Source organism: Carcharhinus amblyrhynchos, chromosome 7 (assembly GCF_965287045.1).
Source record: "Carcharhinus amblyrhynchos chromosome 7, sCarAmb.v2.hapA, whole genome shotgun sequence".
Classification (NCBI taxonomy): Eukaryota; Metazoa; Chordata; class Chondrichthyes; order Carcharhiniformes; family Carcharhinidae; genus Carcharhinus; species Carcharhinus amblyrhynchos.
The window spans coordinates 89,050,183-89,073,657 of NC_137330.1; the positions used below are offsets into that span (position 1 = coordinate 89,050,183).

General features: G+C 41.9%; 1 protein-coding gene across 12 annotated transcripts in view; it reads left to right on the forward strand.

Annotated features, from left to right (window-relative positions):
• Positions 1-23,475, forward strand: part of eya4 (EYA transcriptional coactivator and phosphatase 4) — a 417,250-nt gene that overhangs the window by 176,707 nt on the left and 217,068 nt on the right. Inside the window, exon 2 of one of the 12 annotated variants that reach the window (XM_080192749.1) lies at positions 480-529. The exons of the other annotated variants lie outside the window; for them this stretch is intronic. The gene's annotated coding sequence lies outside the window, so the exon portion shown is untranslated. The remainder of the gene's footprint in view (positions 1-479; positions 530-23,475) is intronic. 12 annotated transcript variants of the gene reach the window in all.

A 23,475-nucleotide genomic window follows, 5' to 3' on the forward strand; every position in this document is an offset into this window, starting at 1 on the left:
AATACTTAAGAAAAATACATCTTAATTTCTTCTTAAAGTATAGGTATGCCTGTTTAAAAAGACAGTTAGATATGCTTAAAACATTTTCTGCTAGTAACGTGCAAGAAATAATTTGCAACAGCCTGCTAAACAGTCAAGCTCCTCCATCTTTAATTTGCTTATTTGTAAGTTTATCCTCATAACCTGGTTGCCAGAAATATTATTACTAGTCTGTGTGATGCCGTGCTCGATATGGCATAATATAACCATTTAAAATTGAGTTTCATTTTAAAGACCAACTGTCAGTGCTTGCAATCTGAGGCCATGTCATGAGTTGGCAAAATGTTTGCTGACTTCTTGAAAGTCTGCTTCATTCACGGGACACAGCCAGTGAGAGGTTACCACGGGAGTGTCTCGTTATCAGGCTTGTGGAGGAAACAGAATACCACAGACTGGGGCTCTTCTGTGTCCGAAATCAGTTTTTTTTTCTCCCCCTTTAGGGCTTTGGATTGTTTTGAGAACCTGACTTCTGTTTTCATTGTAATAACAGGTATGGCTGTGTGTAAAGGAGAGAAGTTTTTCCTGTCTCATTTAGGCTAATGCCATGAAACTACAGAGTTTCTGTATGGAATAGAGTGATGCATGTTATGTGGATTGCCCAGTTGCTTTTCTTCTGTAAATGTTCTTTTAAGAAAGTGCATCTTAAAGTTTGGCTATCGTGAAAAATACACTTACTGTTATAAGTTAAGAATATTGGGTAGATTATCTTGACTACAAAAACCAAAAGTGCATTTTGAGGCAAACGTGAATAATGTTTGACACTGAGTTGAGAACAGACTTGAATAATAAAGCAAATGTTGATCGGTTTTGTGTGGAATACTGAGTCGTTTAGGTGAAATTTGACTTCTTTCTCTTTTGGTAAAACTATTTCAGTTTACCTTGTACCTATGAAACTGTAAAATACTTAAGCGTATCACTGCATCTCAAATAAACCAGTCTAATATTTAGTTTGAAGCACAGTGATAAATGCGTTAACGAGCCTCATTTTGCTGGAAAATATTGCTAGCTTTTTGGTATAAATCTCATAAAGCTGCAAAAGTTACAGAGAAAAATATGCTTTCTTTAGCTCTATTAAGTAACTCACCTGACTTATAAAACTCTGCTCCTGTTATTTAGGGAATGGCTATAAAACAGGTTCTGATTATGTCAAACTGATGGAAAAAATAACTTGAAACCACATTTACCAGCTGGTATAATTTTTAAAAACACTTTAAAAATGAATTGATCCTTACCAAAATTTTATACAATCGTTGCTTACTTTTGATATTATAATAACTCCAGTCTCACAGAAACTGTTTTAAAAATGGATTAGCTGTATTTTGAAATGTGAGGACATTCTTCATTGCTTACATCTATCACTATCATTACTTGACCATGCGATTAATTGAAAAACATCTAAATGTATAAAATTCAAAGCTCTGGAAATCTATTAATTCAGATATTTCCTGAAAAATGATTTTTTTAATCTTCATAAAGGCCTCTTGAACTGTATTCTCTTTTGATTGATCACATTTATGTTCTACAGTTATCACAGACAGGAAACTTATGTCATCATGAATATTTTGTGTTTTGCCTATCATGGTTACTGTCATGATTTTAATGATTGTCACTTAAAGCTGGGAAAGTTCATTAGTTACTTTACACAAGTCTGTGGAATACTGTGCTTGGAGTAAAAAAAAACAAGACTTACATGAACTGCTGTGTTCCAACTAAAGTGAAGCTTTATTTTAAGTTGTATGACTTTCTTTGAGTTCTATTCTTCCTTTGAATTCCAGTGGGATTATTTGTTGAGATTATGCTTTCAATGTGTTCTTTTAAATCTGTACATTTGGAAGCTGTAGAATACAGTTGCACTGTTCAAGATTGCATGGAAATCATTTTACTTAAACTTCTAATGCCGATTTATACTATTGAAATAATTGAAGGTCATACCAGAGAAGGCAAACAAGGCCGAAGGAATTACAGACACCTTTAAAAATATTGCGGAAAATTTTCATTGGTTCATTATTACCAAGAAACTAATTATTTATGGTTCCCCAAACTTATAGCGAATTGCAAGCCTTCCTTATTTTACATTTCTTTTAGTTTCTAAAGCAAATCATTTTTAAAAATATAATTTTGCACTGACGCAATACATTCAGGTCTGCAGTCTTCAGTGTTCAATTTGAAACTTGTTAAATTGAAGTTTATTGGTAATTCTTGTCCTGAGGTGATTTACTTGGCATTCAAGAGGTAAAATTACGTCATTTGGTTGTTATTGTGCAAGGTCGCTAATTAACAGTTTATGTACCGTTTTAAGCATTTTAATAAGATTGCAAAAAAATTCTGAAAACTGCAAAATAATTTCCATCTGCAGTTACTGTAGGAGGTTTCTGAACTTTTTTGTGGGACTAGACGTTTTATTATGCTTAGCTGAAAGAATGACGGAAAGAGTATCATATTATTAACTGTAAGTTCGTAATAAAACAAACTTTCCAGTTGAAATTGAAACGGCAACACAGTTTAAAAGCACCTCCAGTAGCTCGTATATTGGCATCTAAACAGTATTCATGTGTAATAGTAAGTGTGGTAGACCAACACAACAGTTGTCTTTCAAACTTTATGATAGTTTTGCATCAATTGTTCAAAGATTAAAATAGACAACAAAAATACCAGCGTGCAGTAGTAAATTGAGCAAATTACATTATTAGCAAAAGCTAATGAAAAATGTACAGTTATCACACATGTACTCTATATTTTTGATGTTTTAACTCAAAATCATTGCTACAGGGTTTGTTTCTTTTAAGATGTTCTGTATGTGTTTTATGTAAGCACTTTTATTTATCCAGTTTCCGTGTAACATGCTTCAACCCTTTTAAAACTCCTGGCATATATTTACAAATATAGTTGGAGAAGGTAACTAATCAATGAATCCCTGCATTTATGATGCTTAAATAACTCCTATATGCTAAATAAATCCCAATGCTGTTGGGTTAAGCTATTTATTAGGAAAGGGGACTGAGTTATTGAGGAATTCCAAGGATTAATATTGTGGTTTTATTTGGGGTTTTTTCAAATTAGAAGATAGCTTCACCAAAATAAGCAGCATGTTTAACATTCAATGAAGAGCAAAAAACAGTATAATGTTGCAGCTTCATTTCTAGAAAATATTGTCTCGCAATCAGGTTTATAAGCCAGATCAAAATTTATCTTTGTATTTGGAAGATCTTTAGTGTCTAATGTTAAAATCTATAAAATATTATCTGTACGTGCGGCACATTTTGTGTAGGGTAGACAGAGCTCCCAATTTTGATGTGATTGACTTGGGACCTGCAGTATATTTATATAGCATCTTTAAATAATAAATTGTCTCAGCATTATAGACCACGTATGACACTAAAAAACATCAGGTGATATTGTGTCAGATGACCAAAAGCTTGGTCAAAGAGATGGACTTTAAGGAGTGTCTTAAAGGACGAATGCAAGTAACAGAGATGGAGAGATAAAGGTAGGGAATTCAAGAGCTCAGGACCTAGACAACCCGAGGCACAGCCGCCAGTGTCAGAGCTACTCCAATTGAAAATACGCAAGGGGCCAGAATTCGAGGAACACAGGAGGGTTGTAGGTTTGGAAGAGATTGCAGATATGGGAAAGGACAAGGCCTTGGAAGAATTTCAAAATAAGGATGTGACTGGGTGTCATTGTAAGTCAGCAAGCAGCAGGGGTGATAGGGAATAGGGCTTGTTGTGAGCTCGGGCAAGACCAGCAGAGCTGTGAACGATAGACCTGGGACCAATGGATTTCTGCTACTGTTTCTTTTTGTGACTTAATTATTTTCTCTTTCACGCATTCAATTGTAGTAAGCTTTAAGCTTGTGAACATATCTATTACCTTGGGCTGAAGTGTAATTTCAACTCAGACACTGCAAACTTGTAATGAAACAAAAACCTGTTATTGGAATAAAGATACTCTGGTTTATTCATTTGTAATACGAATACAGTAGAATAATATCAAACATTTTTAAAAATCTAAATAAAGACGTTCTTAAAACTTTTTTCCTATCGTGTCTTCCCTTCTGTTATCTTTCTTCCTTTCTCTCACTTTCTCACTTCTTACATGTGTGATGACCTATGTGCTTCAGGAAAAGTCTATTAAGAAATGTTTGTATTTTCTTTTGTGCAATGTCCCTCCAAGGTCAAATTGGTTGGGGAGTATGCTGAAAGAGGATACACTGGTTTCCTGATTATAACATGATTTGGTTCCATTGAATGCTCATGTGACCTGAGATTACTATGGCGAGTGACTACTAAGAAGGAAAGGATAAATCGAAAGCTAATTGCAGTAGGGTTGAACAGTGTTTTTCTGTTCAGCAGTTCAAAACTCAGTGAGAATTTGTGTAAAATGGAAACAAGCAAGGTTTTCAGTGAATGGAAACTTATCTGTTTGGCAGTCTTCAAATAGATCCTGGTGTTGAAGCAGATCTCTGAGACTAGATCACACATAGAAAATGTAGAAAAAAAGAACAAAAGTAGGTCATTCGGCCCTTTGAGCCTGTTCTGTCATTCACCATGACACTAGTTGATCCTCTATTTCACTGCCCGAAGACTGTATTATTCTGTTTATTATACAGTTGGAAGGAGCAGGGGACGGAAGAAAAGGAGGATGAGAGCTGTGGTTGGACAAGACCTTTTGCTGCTGTTTGAATGTTGCTGCAGCCCTACAGCCATTTACAGGGCTGGGGAAGGGAATCTGTGTGCCACCAGAATGACCATGACCCAAGTGAGAGCGTTTGTAGATGTATGTGTTGTCTGTTTTAACTGTCTGTGGGGACTTTGGATGGAACATGGCTGCCAGCGAATGCAACTCAATGGCCAAAGTAATTGAGTGGGAAGTGAGAAACTTGACAAAGCTGAGGCTGAGTTGGAAAATCTGTGAGAATGCACCACGGTAACTGATCAAGGCTGCTACAACTGCATCTTCCAAACTCGTGACTGTCTGGGAAGTAATACAAGTGTGTGTAACTATGTGAGGTTTTATAGACTACTTGACATTTACCCTTTTATTTGAGATATCCTTCATGTGTTAGTTAATATTCGAGTTATGTTCATTTCAATTGGTTTATTAATTAGTGTAAATTTGTTAATCGATTTAACTTAATAGGGTTTTCTTTTTTTTGTGAGTTATTGATCTCCAAGGAAACTTGGGGGCTCATCCATGATCTTAAAATGCTGAGACCTCAAAAAGGAGACACTGGAATTTTGCAGAGTTTAACAAAAGGCTTTACATTTACTTTTGTTGTATTTAGTGAAAATCAATACATTTACCTTTGATGATTCAAATTATTATCGTATGTATTAGTATAAAGTGAAAAATATTCTTTCTTGCACACGAAACAGACAAAGCATACTGTCATAGAGGAAGAAAGGAGAGAGTGCAGAATGTAGTGTTACAATCATAGCTAGGGTGTAGAAAAAGATCAACGTAATACGATGTAGGTCCTTTCAAAAGTCTGATGGCAGCAGGGAAGAAACTATTTTTGAGTCGGTTGGTAAGTGCCCTCAGTTTGTTGTATTCTTTTTCCAACAGAAGGTGGAAGAGAGTATGTCTGGGATATGTGGGGTCCTTGATTATGCTGGTTGCTTTTCTGAGGCAGTGGAAAGTATAGACAGGGTCGATGGTTGGGAGGCTGGTTTGTGTGATGGACTGGACTTTGTTAATGACTCTTTGTAGTTTTTTTGCGGTCTTGGAGAGAGCAGGAGCCATATCAAGGTGTGACACAACCAGAAAGAATGCTTTTTATGGTGCATCTGTAAAAGTTGGTGAGAGTCATAATGGACATGTCAAATTTCCTTAGCCTCCTGAGAAAGTAGAGGCATTGATGGGCTTTCTTAACTATAGTGTCAGCATGGAGGGAGCAGGGCAGGTTGTTGGTGATGTGGACCTAGAAACTTAAAAATCTCGACCATTTCCACTTCATCCCCATTGAAGTTGACAGGGGCACGTTCTCCACTACACTTCCTGAAGTCGATGACAGTCATCTTCGTTTTGTTCACATTGAAGGAAAGACTATTGCCACACCAGATCACCAGATTCTATATCTTTTTCCTGTGCTCTGTCTCATCACTGTTTGAAATCTGACCCTCTACAGTGATGTAATTTGCAAACCTGAAAATTGAGTTGGAGGGGAATTTGGCACACTGTCATAGAAGTATAAGGAGTATAGTAGGGGGCTGAGGACACAGCCTTGTGGGGCACTGGTGTTGAGGATGATCGAGGAGGAAGTGTGTTTGCCTAACCTTACTAATTGTGGTCTGTGGGTTAGGAAGTCTAGGATCCAGAGGGAGGAGCCAGGTCCCAGGCCATGAAGTTTGGAGATGAATTCTGTAGAAGTGATAGTGTTGAAGGCTGAGTTGTAATCAATAAATATAGGGGTCTGACATAGGTGTCTTTGTCATTGTGGTATTCTACGGTTGAGTGTAGGGCCAGGGAGATTGCATCTGCTATGGACCTGTTGTGGTGATAGGTGAACTGTAACATATCCAGGCAATCTCGGAGGCTGGAATTGATTTGTGCCATAATCAACTAGTGTCTCACAGCGCCAGGGACCCGGGTTAAATTCCAGCCTTGGGTGACTGTCCGTGTGGAATTTACATTTTCTCCCCATGTGTGCATGGGTTTCTTCCAGGTGTTCCGGTTTCTTCCCGCACTCAATAGATGTGCGGGCTAGGTGGATTGGCCATGTTAAATTTTGTCTTAGTGTCAGGGGCATTAACAGGGTAAATATGTGGGGTTACGGAGCTGGGTGAGATTGTGGTCAGTGCTAGCTGAATGGGCCAAATGGCCTCCTTCTGCATTTTCAGGAGTCTATGCTTCTATAATGTTGGATGTCAGAGCCACCGAATGGAAGTCACTGAGGTACGCTGCCCGGTTTTTCTTTGGTACCGTATTGATAGTTATCCTCTTGAAGAAGATAAGGATCTCAAATTGTTGTAAAGAGAGGTTAAAGATGTTTGCGAATACCCCTGCCAGCTGATGCACGCAGTATCTGACTGCTCATGTGGGTATCCCAACTGGATATGGAGATGCTGGCGTTGGACTGGGGTAAGCCACTAGCTTTGGGGGCTTTCAGGTGAATGGGGCATTTGCTACTAAATAAACCTTTTGGACTTTAACCTGGTGTTGTAGAAACTTCTTACTGTGTTTATCCCATCCGGGCGAATTGCTTTCCATGGGTTGACCTTTGAGAAGGCTGCTCTGACATCCGTGATGGTGACCTCGGATACAGGTTCATCAGATTCTCTCCTGTTGGAGAATGTCATCGCCTGTCACTTGTGTGGGATGAATGTTACATACAAACGTACAAGTTAGGAGCAGGAGTAATCCACTCAGTTCCCCAAGCCTGCTTCGCCATTCGATCAAATCATGGTCCGCAGCAATTCAAGAAGTCAGCTCAGTGCCACCTCCTCAAGGGCAACTAGGAATGGCCAGTGATGCCTGTGTCTATGAATGACAAAATTAAATAAATTGATTTTAAATTTAAGTACAGTGTTCCCGTGGGAACAAGAGGCCTGATTCTTCCATCACGTCCCGCAATTTTTCTGGCGGGCCGGGTTGAGAGATGCGTGTGTCGGCCATTTCATGGGTTCCCCGCGAGCTTTACAACCCGCGTGCATCTCCCAACTGGAAGAAAATGGCACCGCCAGGAACACGCAGAAAACCGGCGGGAAGTGAGGTGAATCATTTTAATATGTTTTAACTATAGTTTGAATATGTTTTAAATGTGATTATCGGGTCCTGCACGGGACTTGCCGAATAGCATCTCCCACCCCGCCAAGAATACTTAATCCTGGCAGGGTTTACACTAGCTCCCCACGTTTGGGGAAATAGCGGGAGACCCTGCCGGAGTGAAGGGGGGCAATCAGAGTCCCCAGAGGGTCAGGTGGCGGGGGGGGTTGGGGCAATGCCTCCTTGGCATGGGCACCCTGGCAGTGCCAGTCTCTGCCCTGACATTGCCCAAGGGGCAAAGTGCCCATGCGCACGGGATATTTTGGCACTACCCACCAGGCATTGGGCAGTGCCAAGAGGGTAGGTTCTATTGTGGGCAGAGCCTAGGGGCAGTTGGTAAGTCGGGGGGGGGGGGGGGGGCGTGGGGTCCTGCTGCCAGTCTGCATTGGGATTAGTATGGGATAGAGGGAGACCAGTGGATCGGGGGGGGGGGGGGGGGGGGGGTAGCAGGATGGTCTGGCAGGGGGGTGGGGTGCTTGCCTCTCTGGGGGAAGGGCAGTGGGGAGGGGATCTGCCAGGGTGAAGGGGTGGGAGGATTGCCACTGCTGGGGGGCTGGGCTGGACACCGGGATGCTCTGGGGCAGGGCGTTCAGGGCTGGCCCGGGAATTGTTGTGGGGCCATGATTGGGCCATGGGGTGGGGGGAGGCGGTGGTGGTGGTGGTGCTGGAGGGTTAGCACTGCGGGGGGGTGTCCTGGTGCTGGCCAGAAATTGAGCTGGCCAGCAAACGCGGAGACTGGCAGATCAGGGCCATTGCGCATGCACAGAGTTCCAGAACTGTCAGACTCCAGCACAAATAGGCCCCACTCCCTGGGTTTTTAATGATATTTAAGGTTGTGACCTCTGCAGTGCACAGAGTAGGAGATTCAAATCTGAAGCTGCACTGAGAACAGTTTTCCCACCAATTCAGCACTTTTGGGAGAATCACTCCCAAGGTTTCCAGCTGGATAAGTATAAAAGTTTGTAAAATAAAGGATGCGGCAGAAATGATGGATCTCTGCAAACTGATTCCCGGGCATATTGGTAACACGCCCCAGTTTGGAGAAATTGTAGGGATAGGTGGTTTACTAATGGAAAAAAAAATTCTGGTAAGAAAGGTAAAGGTGCGGGCACTCCTCAAAAGAGAAAGTCTGGAGGATAAATCTGATTTTAAGAGACCAGCTTGTTATTTTCTCACAAAAATGGTCATATTTTGGTTCAATTTTGGCAGTGGAAAAGCAAATCTGTAGCATTGGTACAATTGCACATTGTTCCTCCAGTCACTGATGGTGGCAGGTGATACTTAGCACTCTCCAAAAAGCTCATTGAATAAACAAGTATTGATACAGAGCATTGGTGGAAATTGTTTACCCATTCCTTTGCATAAGGTTAGTTTAAAATTTTAGCAGGATGTGGTCGCATAGTGGTTATGTCACTGGACTAGTTATCCAGGGGCCAGGTTAATGCCCTACCGGGATATGTATTCAAATCCCATCGCAACATCAGGTGCAATTTGAATTCAGTTAATAAAATATGGAATATAAAGCTGGTCTTGTTAAACTATCATTAATAATTGTAAAAATCCATTTGGTTTACTGATGTCCTTTACAGAAGGAAATCTGCCATTCTGGTCTAGCCTACATGTGACTCCTGACCCATAACAATATGGTTGACTTTCAACTGCTCCCTGAACTGCTACTCAGTTCAAGGGTTATTAGGGATGGGTGACAAATGCTGGCCTCTACGGTGATGCCCACATCCCATGAAAGAATAAAGAACAAAAAATTTAAAATGTGACTATACTTTTGTTACTAAGGTGATGGTTCCTAATTTGCCTATTGAAGGGAAATGACTTGACTGGGGATGAAATATTGCTGCCTGCAGTGGTTTCAGAAAAGCCCGCTGAGGCTACTGAAACTGAAGTTTTACAAGGAAAGTTGAGTGACTCAGAAAAATCAATTACAAGTAATTAAAGCTTAAGTTCAGTGGAATGCAGAAAAATAGGAGATCAGGAGGAGAATTTGTGAACCGAATGAAAAGTATTATCAAACTCTCTTATTTGATCAAACTACCCTTAACTTAATAGTGTTCTTAAATCAGCTAAGGGAGAGTATAATATTCTTGGTTTTGAATTGACAAAATACTTACAGAGTCTTTCGAGGTAAGGAAATTACTAAGAAACAATTTAAGACATCGTAGCTTTATCTTGCCTTGAGATCTGCAATAGAAAGCAAGATCATATGACATTGCATTATGAAATGTGATGACGAATAATCATAGAATGCCTACAGTGCAAAAGGAGTTAACTCAGCCTATTGGTTCTGCACCGACTGTCCAACAGTGCATCTTATCCCGGCGCTATCCTCAGAACCCCAGGTATTTACCCCGTTAATTCTGTAACCTACGTATCTTGGTACACTAAAGGGCAATTTTTAGTATGGCTAATCCATCTAACCTGCTAGTCATGGACTGTGGAAGGAAACGGGAGCACCCGGAGGAAACCCACACAAACACAGGGAGAACATGCAAACTCTACACAGTCACCAAAGGCCAGAATTGAATCTGGGTCCTTGGTATTGTGAGGCAGCAGTACTAACCACTCTGCCTCCATCCCACCCTAATCACTGTGCCCCACGGTGTCTCAATAGTATTTTGTGCAGTTAGAATTATTAACCCTTACACTACACTGGCCCACCAAATCTTTGGTTTTCCCCATTATACTACATCTACCTGCAATTCTCTGTCTTCCATTTTTTAATAGGGCCAACCTCTATGGCAGTTTTGCGAGTCTTGCTGCTTCCTTTGTCCCTTTAGAGGCAGTTGGGATTTGAGTCCTGTGGGCGAACTCTCAGATTCTGCTGGGTAGTAGGAGAATCAGTCAATAAACCAGGTACACCAGTCTGGTAGTCATCTGGATTGGTAAATGAATGCAGCATCTCTGGTCTGTTCAATTTTGGGAAATGATTGTGCACAAGGTTACTTTTTTGTGGAACTAATGCATGCCTATTCCATCTCATTGTGTCATTATCTGTTTGGATGAGATAGAACCATGAATATGGTGTCTGCCCAACCACTTACTCATAGTGAGCTTGGTCTCCAATCAAACTGGCTCCCTTGGTTGAAGTCTGGCACATTGCATGCTTTTGTGTCAAATGCCATAGTTCTGGCTGGGATGATAGTCACCCTTTTTCTAGCCCCCCACCCAAACCCCACCCCGTGTTCGAATGGGAATGTGTGGCATGTCTGCTGGTCATTCTTAAACAGAATCGTCTCTGACTGGGACACGTCCTTCATCAGGTTTCTGTACATCTCTAATTTCATTGAGCCGCTGAGTTGTTGATGATTGTGGTTGTTGAAGATGCAAAGGTGTCCACCTCTTCAACAGAAGTTATATCAGCTTGTTGAGACATAGTGGGGGAAGTGGTGAAAGGAAAAATCCTAGTGTTGGGCTTGAACCCAAAGCTTCTGGTCCAGAAGTAGTGGTGCTACCACTCTGCCATAAAATGTCCTTGGTAACTTGCTGAATTCAGAGGATAGGAAGTGTTATAATATGTTTTTAAGGAAAAGCAGAATGTCATTAATAGAAGAAAACTGTGTCATGGGATCCAATCTTATTTTGGGTTTTGCTTTTGAGCAGACACATGCGTATGGCTCTGCTGCTGATATCTTCAAACTTTCTACCTATGTATAAATGTTCTCATGTGCCTAGTCTAAATAAATGAACCCACAATGTGTTTACACATTCCTTATGAGAGATTGGTGCTATAACAATATAACAAAAAGCATTGTGACAAAGAATCTCTTCTGAAGTTCCAATTCACAACAGCCGGCACCCAAAAGCCAGAAGGATTTCCAGTGAATAGCCATGTGGTTCATTAACAAAGTAACCAAATCATCCATCACGAATGTCATCCCAGGGTTCAGACTGTACATATTACTAAACAGATTTTGTATAAAAAGATAAGGAATGCAAAGTCTGCATGCAATATTTTTACCACAGACATGGAAAACTGGAAGGATCGTATGGAGTGGGAAAGGAGGTCTCTTGAGGTGATTGAAATAAAATGAATCATCCAGTAGTGAAACAAACTGTCATTCGCAAGAACATTGGGATATATAAAAACTCATATAGATTGAACTTTGAAACCCATTTTTGGTTGGTTTATGTACGGGCTTAGTCTTAGTGTTGTTACCAATGCAATGTGTTGAATTGTAAAATGTGACAAAGGAAGTTGAGATCTGTTATATTTTGAAACGTTGTGAAAAAATCCTTAATTCAGTAAGGCTTTTTTTTTGAGGGGGAATGTGTAATGACCTATATGCTTTGTGAAGAGCATAATTGGGAAAGGCCTGTAATTTCTATTGTGCAATATCCCTTAAGACCAAAGGGGCTGCATAGTATTCTAAAGTAGGATTAATTGATTACCTGATTGTGATATAATAAGGTTCCAAGAAATGCCTATTGACTTGAGGTTGCCATGGGCTGTTCAGGCTGGCATGATGTGGGCATGAACAGCTAAGAAGCAAAAGATAAATAGAAAGCTAATTGCAGAGGGGTTGGGTCAGTTTGTTTGGCAGTTCAGAAAACACAGTTTGCCTAAAGACTACCTGAATGGCTGTAAATTGGGAGAGGGGAGTGTGCAATGGGACCTGGGTGTTCTTGTGCACCAGTCGCTGAAGATAAACATGCAGGTGCAGCAGGCATAAAGAAGGCAAATGGCATGTTGACCTTCATTACGAGAGGTTTTGAATACAGGAGCAGAGATGTGTTGTTGCAATGATACAGGGCCTTGGTGAGGCCACAGCTAGAATATTGTGTGCAGTTTTGGCCTCCTTTTCTGAGGAAGGGTGTTCTTGCTCTTGAGAGATTTACCAGGCTCATTCTAGGAACTGATGTATGAAGAGAGATTGACTAGGTTAGGATTGTTTTCCTTGGAGTTCAGACGAATGGGGGATTGATCTGATAGAGACTTACAAAATTCTAACAGGATCAGGGTAGATGCAGGGATGATGTTCTCGTTGATGGGTGTGTTCAGAACCAGGGATCACTTCCTGAGGATTCGGGATAGGCCATTTAGGATGGAGGTGAGGAGACACTTCTTCACTCTAAGAGTGGTGAGCCTGTGGAATTCATTACCACAGGAAATAGTTGGTGCCAAAACATTGAATGTATTCAAGAGGCGGCTGGATGTAGCACTTGGGGCAGATGGGATCAAAGGTTACGGGGAGAATCAGGATTAGGATATTGAATTGGATGATCAGCCCTGATCGTAATGAGTGGTGGAACAGGCTTGAAAAACAAAATGACCTCCTCTTGCTCCTATCTTCAATGTTTCTATGAAACAGGCACAGTTCTCTCTGAATGGAATAGTTTCTGTCTGGCTGTCTTCAGGCAGATTCTAGTGTTCACGCAGGTCTCTGTGAATAGAGCAAAAACTGTGAGCAGGATCTTGAGCCCAGACTCTCTGTGTGCAGGAGAGCCAGAGGGGGCAAAGTCCGGAGAAAACCAGGAATCGCGAATTTGACTGGGGAGATCGCAATTTCTGATTTTTCCCACCCCTCACCGGTGACATAATCAGGTTCATACTCATAACAGTCAAGAACCTTATTTTAATAAATTTGAATCTAATTATCCAGCTCCCTCACCATATGATTTCCCCCTCACTAAATATTCATACCTTGCCGACAGGCCTCACGTTGGCAAGCTTTACAACAGGTTTGCCAGAAGTATACTTGTAGGGGATCCCTCTTGGGCACAGCGGTAAGTATGCCCCCTCCCCCTTCCCCTCAGCAGCCCCTCCCGAGGGAGAGGGACACGGGCAAGACAGTGGGTTGGCTTGAAGTCTTCTCAATGAGAATCAAGATGTTAATAAACAGATTTTTTTTTCAGCTTTGTAGTTACAGAGGATCAAGGTGGCAAGGAAAAGCCTCAAAGAAGAGCTGTGCAATTGTAATAACGTTGAGCTAACACAGTTGTAAACTTCTGTTTTATGTTTTAGATTTTTGTGGTGTCAGGTAGAGCAGTTCATGCAACTTGCATTTTGGAATTTAGTAGTTTGAGGAAATGATTTTCAACTACATTGATGAGATGACACTATTTTCTTACTCTTGGGGAAATTTTTGGTCCATGCTGGGGATAATGTTAAATTAATTCCTAAATTGTGATCCACTATTTTTAATAACACGAGAAGACTAGGTGAGGACAAAAATTAAAAATGTTTAATTTTAAAAATTAAACATTTTTAATTTGCGAATTTGTCAGGATCTTTTAAGAGACTTCTGAATGAGTACATGGGATTTAGTAAGATTGAGAGTTACAGGTAGGCCTAGTAGGTAGGGATATGATCAGTGCAACTTGTGGGCCGAAGGGCCTGTTTGTGCTGTAGTTTTTCCATGTTCTATGTTCTTAACACATAAAACCCTCTGTTTAAACTTATATCAGAAGGAAAATGAAACATGTAAATTTCTCTTTTAATAACTTACCTAAATATATTATAAATTTATTTGCCTTTGTATGAGAAGATTAGCATAATTAGCTAATCTTCAACAAAATATATAACAAAATTAGCATAATTCTGGTGGTTAATATCCATTCAAAAATATATTCCATTTGTGACAATGCAGCCCATGCTCGAACTCACACCACCTCCCGTTCAGCCTGCTTGCTGAACTACATTGGCTCCTGGTCTGCAAACACATCAGTTTTAAAATTCTGATGCACATGTTCAAATCTCTTCATGGCTTCATCTCCTGTAACTTCCTCCAAGCTTTTGGCCATCTGCAAATAAGGTAAAGTTTAAAGTTTATTTGTTAGTCAAAAGTAAGGCTTACATTAACACTGCAATGAAGTTACTGTGACATTCCCCTAGTTGCCACACACCAACACCTGTTCAGATGAATGCATCTAAATATTTCCTTAGTTGGCACTCAGCATGCCAGCTAAATCCTCGCTCATAATTTCGCACTCTGAACACATGTCCAGCTGCAGGAACAATCCACAAGCATTGATCTTTAAAGGGGTCATCATCCACCTTCAGGTTAGTTGCTGGTTGAGGTCTTCTTGCTGTTATTTCAATTATACAAGTCTTTGGTGCATTCTATAGCTCAGTACAGTCTACATGGAGTTTTATGGCAGATGCTCTTTTTTGCTGACTTGAAGCAAACCAGTTTCCACCAGTTATCAGTGTACTAGCATGCATTGTGTTTGGAATGCAGAATGTCTTGAGAAGTGAATAGAAGCAATGGAGTGCAGGACAAACTAGTGGAAGTGGGCAGATGAGAAGTGCGCAAAGGGCTCATAGGAGTAGGTCACATCTATTTAGTGAGCAACTCACTAGCGCTATACCCTTTTAGCATTGTTCTTCGCTAAGGTTCAATGCGCAGGGTGTCTACATTTCAGTAAGGACATCTTTGCTGATCTGTCACCTGCTGCTGTCATAACTGCTGCCTCAGAGCAGGGCAAAGACCACATTGTCAGTGGCTGTGAAGGTGACATTGGTGTTCATGCTTTATGCATCATCTGGTTCCTCTCAGACTGGAGGTTGACATATTTACAACCTTGCAGTTTTGTCATCCACTGTTGCCTGAGGCAGGGTCACGAGCGCTCTCAATTCATTGTGCACTAACTAAATTTCATTCTGCCTTGCCCAAAGTCAAGCAGGTGAAGCAAGCAAATGGCTTTGCAAGTATTGCAAACTTCCTTGTGGTGCAGGCTGTCAGTGAATGTAAGCACACGCATGTGAACTTTGTTCTCCATCCATTGCAACCAAAAGAGATTCCATTCCTTCAGTGCCTTGGTGTGTGGCCATTTGCAGAGAATCATGCTTGGTATTTAGACAACAGCTATGAGCCTTCACTCTGCAGCAGCCTACTGTGCGAACTATAGTTGAGCAACCATAAAGGTGTTGAGGACTATCTACTGATAATACGTCTGATGACTCTGGTGCACAACCCATGCATACATGTGCTGCATACATACACTGAAAGCCATGTAGCTATTCACAATGTGATTGTTTCAGAATGCCAATGGTCTGGTCAATGGGTTGAATTTTACATGGCACTGGGATCCTTGCCCCATCCAACGAAAAACATCAAGCACGAAACTCTGCCTGTTCAGCGGATTGTCATTTGCCATTTAATGGCCATCAGGCATTAAGTGGGCTTGAGGTGAGACTGCCATCCCCATCTGGGGAGGAAAATCTGTCTCCGAGAGCTGCCGGCCAATCAAATGGCTGACAGCTCTCTGTCCCAGCACTGCCACTGGAGTGGTGGTCACTGCTGGAACTGCATCCATGGAGCCAAAATTAAAAGTAAGTGTTGGATGGGGAGTGTGGCAAGGCCTGAGAGTGGGGAAGGCTTAGGGATGGTGGAAGACCTTGCTGGAGGGCCTCCAGTGCTCCCAATGATTCTCCAAGATTCTCTGGGTCCCTTAAGGGACATTCCACCCCCCCCCCCAAAAAAAAATCGGGCCCTTAAGTGGCTTTTGATTACTTTTAAGTATTTCAATTGGCCCACAGGCAGGCAGGCTATCGAATGCCTCCCATTGCCTGCTCCCATGCAGGCAAGTTTGTCTCGGGTCGGGGCCGGCAGGCAGGCAACAGACACCATCCTTGGCATTTCACCAAATTTTGCAGGCCACCCATTCGATCCAGCCCAACATTTCAGCTACTTGTATTGCTCTGTAGGATTCCTATGTTACAGAGGAGGTGTCACTTCACTACTTTGAAGACACAGCCCATACCTCAAGCAATGCAATGAATAGTTCAAGAGAAGGAGGAAGATCCGGATGAGGAAAAGGTGTTAGGCCAATTGGTCTATAGTTTCCTGCTTTCCATTTTCTTTGATTAGAAGAGTTACATGTTCTATTTTCTAATTTGATGGCACTTTTCCAGATTTAAGGGCATTTTGGAAAATACAACCAGTGCATCTACTATGTATGTAGCCATTTTTTAAGATCCTAGGATGCAGGGCATCAGGTCTTGGGGACTTGTCAGACTTTTTAGTTCTAATGTTTTTCTCATTACCTTTTCTCTAGGGATTGCAATTGCTTTGAGTTCCTCCTTCCCTTTCACATCTCAATTTACAACTATTTCCGGGATGTTATTCTTCTACAGTGAAGACAGACGCAAAATATCTGTTTTGACGCTTTCACCATTTCCTCATTTCCCATCATTAATTCCCCAGTTTCACTCTCTAGAGGACCAATGTTCCTGTTACCTACTCCTATCCCTTTTAAGTTCTTGTAAAATCTCCTTACCTTCCTTCTGTCACTGACCTTAGAACATCCACTTGGGCACAGTGTAAAGATGAAAACCACCAGAAAATATCCATTCCATATAAAATTTGCTGATCAAGTTATAACATGTTGCATTTCGAAGTCAGCAAATCACTCTTGAGCATTTTCTTTCTGTCTACCTGCTATGTGTCTTTCCTGTTCAAATGCTTCTGTGCAGTACTAAATCAGTTGCTGCACCTTGGCTGCTGGCAGGCTTTCAAGGGAGACTGCAGTTGGCATTAGAGGACAACCATGAGCACCTCTGGACTGAGAAGGCTTGGCTTTGGATTGCACCGTTTGTCTGGGTGACAGTCTGGGCTGGCAGGCCAGTGGGCAACAGTGATCGTACTGACAGATTGGCCAGGCTGAGAGGATGTATCTAATCTTCCTTATAGAAGATAACTTTGTGATCCATAGTTCCACTGCCACTTCCCTAGGATACCAATTTAGCAGTCCTAGCAATCCACTGAAGGATAAATTAATGAATTAGTGTGAGATTCTCTAAGTCTCTTTGCACATTGGCAACCCCCAAAGTCTACATGGCAATAGGCTGGACTTGCATGACTTCACTCAGTCTTACATTGGCTGAAACCTTAGCCATCAGATATTGCATTATGATTAGGTCCACTGAAAAAGTTGATCATCACTTCCTTGCTGGAACAGGTGGACTGCAAGCTCTTCACAAGGCCCCATTTCAAGTTGGTGCTCAATTCCTTCATGTGGCAGTTCCTTAACATTGACTGCAGATTTTCTGATAGACTTCCCAATGTACCAAGTATTGTATTTTGCAGACCTATCTACTTTTTCCTGTAGCCTGATTTATAAAAGTGCTCATGTGAGTCCCCTGTAGCAGAACCCTTATTGTGATCTCTCTTGGCAGTTAGTTGGCACCTGAGCGATCCTTGCTCCTTGTTCTGGGTGTATGCCATTTCTACCTGGTGCCTCACCATGTGCAGATTCCACTTATAAGATATCATGTAATTTACATGTACTATCTGAGCTATGTAAAATCAAGTGAGAGTGCAGTGTCTTTTTGTGTTTCTGCAGTACCTCGCCAGGTTACACCTTGAGGATCTGAAAGGAGAAAGATTAAAGTTGTGATGCAGGAGTGGGGGAAGTAAAAGGTGCATGCTTGCTTGACATTGAGAAGCAAGACCGCATGCACATATCGTTTGTCATCTTTTATGTTTTCCAACACACTGATGGGATTAGTCTCAGCAATAGCCATCTCAATAATGGGCAACACTCATCTCCATTTCCCCTTTGCCAGTAGCTGTGCACCCCCTGTCCTGCAAGAGAGGAGAAGTTGTCAGTGAGTGTCATTTAATTAGGCAGAATATAACCTTACAATGCTGATGGTAGGATATGTCATTTGCCACTGGCAGTGACGACTAGTGTGAGCTAATTGAATTTATTGCGACCCTGCACCCAGATCCTCAGATCTTGATTCCTTACACTGACCACCCAAGGTTTTCTGCTCCCATTACCTTCTGAGCATTGTCTGCAAGGACTTCAGACACAATGCAGATACAGTTAATCTCTCATTTTCACCTCCTAGAAGGCATCCAAAGCTGAATCTGAAAACCTTGGAGCCCATTCTCTCCCATATTCTTCTGACCAGTCAGAATCATGGAGGAAGGATAAAACCAGCAATTGGAAGTTCCAGTGGCACAATGGTTAGCACTGCTGCCTCACAGTGCCAGACACCTGGGTTCAATTCCCAGCTTGGGTCATTCTCTATGTGGAGTCTGCACATTCTTCCATTTTCTGCATGGGTTTCCTCCCACAGTCTAAAAGACATGCTGGTTTGGTGCATTGGCCATGCAATATTCTCCCTCAGTCTGCCCAAACAGGCACCAGAGTGTGGCGACGAGGGGAATTTCACATTGCAGTGTTAATGTAAGCTAACTTGTGACACTAATAAATCAACTTAAACTTTCCTTCCCGGATGCACCTTCCTGTTCTGGCAATGTTAATTCTTCCCCACCATCCTGTCTCACCAAGTTTCACCACAACACATCAACATCCCTGTCCCTTTCCAGTAACGTTCCCCACCTCACTCCCAACAATGCACATCCCTTGCCTACTCCCCCCCACCTCCCATCTCTCCTCCCATAGTATTCACCCCCTTGACAGTGCTCAACCTCCTTCTCAACAGCCCCTCCCCAACCAGAGTTGGAGAGTGTTGCTCAACACCTATCCCTGTACAGACAGTCCTCACCAACTCCCTTGTCCATCCCCTGCAGTATACAACGCTCACCCCAAAACCCTGCCCAGGAAGTGGTGAATCCCTACCCCTATCCTGGACCATGCTCACCCCTTCTGCCCACCAACTAGTAGAGTGCTCACTCCCTACACCTACCAGGAGTGTGCTCAATTCCTAAACCCATGTTTATTCTCTCCTTTCATCCCAAACAGTAAAATGCTCACATGTCCTGCCTCCACCCCCCAGACAGTACAGTACTCACCCACACCTGTTCTTCGCTCCTGGACAGTACAGCACCTGCTCCCTACGTCTGTCCTGCCCCACTGCAAATACAGTGCTCATCTCCTGCCTCTGTTCCAAAATTATCATCCCTTCCCAGACAATACAGCACCCTTATACAGGTTAGCACAGTGTTCGCCATCTACCCCCACTCTGGACAGTGCTCACCCCTTCAGACACAGTAAAGTGTTCCGACCATCCCACACTGCATCTCCCATTGGGCAGCACAGTGGTTAGCACTGCTGCCTTACAGCTCCAGGAATCCACGTTCAGTTCTGGCCTTGGATGACTGTGTGGAGTTTGCACATTCTCCCCGTGTCTGCGTAGATTTCCTCTGGGTGCTCCGGTTTCCTCCCACAGTCCAAAGATGTGCAAGTTAAGTTGATTGGCCATGCTAAATTGCTTAGAGTGTCAGGGAAATTAGCAGAGTAAATACTTGGGGTTACAGTGATAGGGCCTGGGTGGGATTGTTTTCAGTGCAGGCTCAATGGGTCGAATGGCCTCTTTCTGCACTGTAGGGATTCTGTGATTCCCGACTCACCTTCCAGAATTCCTGGTTCAGGGATTGTTGACAAGCACGTGGGGGTCGATGTTTGAGCGCTTTCATGGAGTGCAGGGACTTAACTTTCTCAAGAATAAGAGAGGGCAGTGAATCTGTGGGGCTGAGGGAGTGGGTGAACTCTGTCAGGGGTGAGTGGGGGGTGGAATACAGTTGATGGGTGAGGGAGAGGATGAATACTTGAGGCACTTAAGAAGGGGTTGGCACTGTTGGGGGGAAGGGAGGGGGTGAATACTGTTGGGGGCAAGCGAGGTAGTGTACACTGTTGGGGGGCAAGGGACGGGCTGTACACTGTTGGAGGGGCTGAGGGAAAGGGTGTACACAATTGGGAGAATGAAGGAGGAGGGTGAACAGTGTCAAGCAGAGAGGGAAAGACTTGAGCATTGTCAGAGTGTGAACATTGTTGGCAATAAGGGGTTAGCACTATTAGTGAGGCGAGACTGTGCACTTTCAGAAAATTCACAGTTCCATTTAAATACAGTGTAAATCAATGAAGTAAAGACAGACCTCAAGAGGTATGCCTTCAGTTTGTGATGAGAAAAGGGGACGTGGCAGTGCTGGCATTATGCACAACAATTTACCTCCTGACTCTGTCCATCACTGTATCCATGCTGGAGCCGCTATCGGAAGATGCAAAAACTCCAGCGTGAGATGGTAAGTGGGATTTTTCAATCAAAACCAACATTGGATGCATCCTCTCCAACCCCGGCAAGAGAACCAGAGCAATTACTTATATTTTTAAAATCTTCAATGATAATTAAAATGTGAAAGAAAAACGCTTTACACTTGGAAAGCAAATATTCAGTGCCAGAGAAATTGTTTGGCAATTATTATGATTTACCACGTCATTAAAACTAAATGTACAAATCAGAAAATTTAGTGGTTGATTAGTAGGAAGTATAGCAACTTCATGCCTTTCAAGAATTTTAGTTCCAACTCACTGAGTAAGGTACCAGTGTAGTGCAGCTTGAGGAGGAACAGAGCCAATCAAATAGTGACTTCCTGATTCTCACACTTAATTCAGCATGTGTGGATGCTGGAAGTTGCTGTCCAACTTGTTCTGTAATAACATTGAGCCCTGATTGTCTCTCAGGACGAGATTTTACAGCCTCACTCGAGCGAGACCAGCAATTCCCGCCCGAGATCAATGGAGATTTCCGTTGTCAGGCCCTTGCCCGCTCTGATTCCATGTCGGGCGAGGTGGTAGAGTTCCGGCTGTCATTCTTAATGCAAAATCTGTGCCAATATGTTTGACAACATTAATTGAACCAACATAGAAGGAGGCCATTCAACCCATTGCACCTGTGCGTTCTCTCTGGTACAGCTATCCAATTAGTTCCCTTGCTCTTTCTCCATGGACCTGTTATAATTGAGATACTTCGCCCAAGTAAGTTTTCCACAGCACAACATCTGAAATTAAATGCGTTTATTTGAATGAACAGGAACCACTATGTTGATCATATTACCTGTGCTAGCTACCGGCTTAATGCATGTTGGAGAACAGCATTAGTGCTCTAATGTAAAATACAAACATTTAATGCTTCAAAGTATATATCTTGTACAAGAATAGAACTATTCATCCATGGAGAAAAATTTTCTGTGCCCCATAAAACAGAACTATAAACCTGTTTATAAAGAGCTAGTAATGACTTTGTTTTGCAAATATACAGGAGGAAATCTTTCCCCATTGTTTAAAATACTCACATACTAATTTTGTTTCTAGTCTTGCACGGGAGAACAATTTATACACATGATTGACAGTTGTCGTTTTCCTATAAGCAGAAGAATCATTAAATCTTAGCCTTTAGCAAATTCTTTTCAGATATTTTATCCTAGTAGGAACCAGGATTAGTTAAGTGCTGGATTTCTGCTAAGGATCGCGACCCTATTTTGTTTGGCAGGTCAACACTAATGGAGAATCCTGCCTAACCTTGTGGCCGCAGCATTCCAGTACATCTCAAAAGAGTAGTATGAAGGAGAATTGGAGTAAAATGTCCTGGGAAGGAACTTGCAACCTGCTTTCAATTTTCTAACTATCTTTCATTATTCATATTTATAAGCCAGCAAATCAATACTAACAGATTGCTTTTAGAATTATTTTCAGTACAATTTCTACAAATAGAAGTTTGCATATTCTTAAATAAAGTGCTTCAAATTTTTATAGTATTTGGCTACTTGTATGTTTTGTGTAATTTTTCAAGTAAACTTAAGAAACTTGTGCATTAACTCTTAATCAATTTTAACAACATTTGTACGTGGCCTAGTTTCTGGCATATTTTTGATTATATGCCATGAATAGCAAAACGTGGTAAAGTTCAGTAACAGCGCAAATTATTTTATAATTTGTGATTTTATTTATACTTTTAAGGGTGAGAATTTCAATTGCATAGTGCTGCTTCAAGCTGGCTAAGCACACTACAGTAATTCCCCAGAGGCAAACAGTGTTCTGGAGTGCTACCTCAAAGATGTTCTTCGATGATGTCAGTGAGGAACGTTGCACGGGTAGCAGTCCTAATACTACCTCTGCCTGGGGAATTGACGTGTTTGCATAGCACCTCTTTTGATTTGATTTGAATTATCATTGTCACATGTATTGGGATACAGTGAAAAGTATTGGCTGAGATTCTCCAGCCTCCCAGCCCTGTGTTTCCCACCAACGGGAGAAAGCTCATTATTCACTTGTGACAGGATTCTCTGGTCCCACCGCTATCAGTGGGAATTCACATTAATGTCACCCCATGTTGGAATTCTGGCCCTTGTTTCTTGCATGATATACAAACAAAACATACCATATATAGAGTACATAGAGAATGAAAGGATAGGGTGCAAAATATCGTGGTGCATTTACTGATAGCATGAAGAGAAAGATCAGTTTAATATATGCTAGGTCCATTTAAAAGTCTGATGGCAGCAGGGAAGAAGCTGTTTTTGAGTCGGTTGGCACGTGACCTCAGACTTCTGTATCTTTTTCCCAGTGGAAGAAGGCGGAAGAGAGTGCATCCAAAGTGCATGCAGACCTTGATTAGGCTCGGTGCTTTTCTGAGGCAGCAGGAAGTGTAGACTGAGTCTATGGAAAGAAGGCTGGTTTGTGTGATGGACTGGGCTTCGTTCATGACTCTTTGTAGTTTCTTGTGGTCTTGGTCAGAGCAGAAGCCGTACCGTATCTGTGGTACATCCGGAAAGGATGCTTTAAATGGCACTATGCAAAAATTTTTCCCCTCAAGAATTTTCTAATGTTACTGAAACATTACAAAAGGATTTGGTTTCTTTAAGGAAAAGACTTGGTGTTGTAAGGTAATAATCATATTAGGTGGTCCGGATGATATTATAAACAGCAAGTGGTTTATTGCTATTAATGAGTCTTGAAACCATGGCC